Genomic DNA, 1,739 nt, shown 5'->3' on the forward strand with positions numbered 1-1,739 from the left:
GGTAGGGAACTTAATTTTGATACCTCGAGATGATTAAAGGACGGATGTTTGTAAAGATGGCTGAGGGGGCGGGGCTGGGGACACGCCCACAACGCGGGGACACGCCCACAATGGGGGGACACGCCCACAACACGGGGGACATGCCCACAATGGGGGGGAAATACCCCAGCCAAGATGGCGGCTCCTGTGCGATGGAATCCAAGATGGCGGCTGCCATAGAGCAATCCTTTATTGGCCCGGGCCCGGCCCCGCCCCGGGGTGGGCGTGGTCAGGGGTGGGCAGGGGGCGTGGCCGGGGCGGGCGGCGCCGTGCCGGGATTGGTCAGCGCCAGGCGGGGCGGGGCCAGGGCGGAGCCCGGGGGGCGTTTCCCGTTGACCACGAGCGAGAGCGGGGACGGAACGCGGAGACCCAGGAAGGAGAACGTCTGGGGAGAGAGAGACCAGTATAAACCAGTATGGACTGGTTTAAACTGGTATTGGACCAGTACGGACTGGTACAGGCTGGTATAGACCGGTATAGACCGGTATAAACCAGTATAAACCAGTATGGACCGCGAGCGAGAGCGGGGACGGCACGCGGAGACCCAGGAAGGAGAAGGTCTGGGGAGAGAGAAACCAGTATAAACCAGTATGGACCAGTATGGGCCAGAGCGAGAGCGGGGACGGAACACGGAGACCCAGGAACGAGAAGGTCTGTGGGACCAGTATAAACCAGTATGGACCAGTACAGACTGGTACTGCACCAGTGCGGACTGACATAAACCAGTATGGACCAGTATAAACCAGTACGGACTGGTTTGAACTGGTACAGACTGATACAAACCAGTATGGACCAGTATAGAGCAGTCCAAACCATTACATGGCAATATAAACCAGTTCCAGTACACCCCAGTGCTCCCAGTACAAACCAGTACAAACCAGTATAAACCAGTCCCCCCCCACAGTCCTTTCCCAGTGCCCGGGGCGCAGCGCGGCGATGGGGGAGGGGCGCGGCCCCCCCGCCCCCCCCAGCGGCCCCAGCAGGGGGAGGGGCACCGGCCCGGCCAATCCGCGGCGCCGCTTCCCGCGCAGCTTCCCCTGGGGGCGGGGCCGCGTCAGGGACACGCCCACAAGCGAGGATCCACCCCCAGAGCCCACCCAGTATGAACCAGTATAAACCAGTAACCCCCAAATCCCCATTAACAGGTTCCCCTGGGGGCGGGGCCAAGCCAGGGACACGCCCACTGGCCAGGCTCCGCCCCCAGAGCCATCCCAGCCCCTCCCAGTATGAACCAGTATAAACCAGTAACCCCCAGAACCTCCCAGTTCATCCCAGTTCCCTCCCAGTCCCCACTGACAGCTTCCCCTGGGGGCGGGGCCTCATTAGGGACACGCCCACCGGTCAGGCCCCGCCCCCAGAGCCATCCCAGTCCCCTCCCAGCCCCTCCCAGTATAAACCAGTAACCCCCAGTCCCCACTGAAGCTTCCCCTGGGGGCGGGGCCTCGTCATGTGGGCGTGTCCCAGCCTGGCCCCGCCCCTCTCCCGGCTGTCACTCACCCTGGTGCCCAGCAGCTGGCACACCTGGCCCAGGTGAGTGGGCGTGTCCCGGCATTAGCCCCGCCCCTCTCCCGGCTGTCACTCACCCTGGTGCCCAGCAGCTGGCACACCTGGCCCAGGTGAGTGGGCGTGTCCCAGCCTGGCCACGCCCCTCTCCCGGCTGTCACTCACCCATGTCCCCAGCAGCTGGCACACCTGGCCCA

The sequence above is a fragment of the Passer montanus genome, unplaced genomic scaffold (assembly GCF_014805655.1).
Source record: "Passer montanus isolate IOZ18808 unplaced genomic scaffold, ASM1480565v1 scaffold763, whole genome shotgun sequence".
Lineage (NCBI taxonomy): Eukaryota > Metazoa > Chordata > Aves > Passeriformes > Passeridae > Passer > Passer montanus.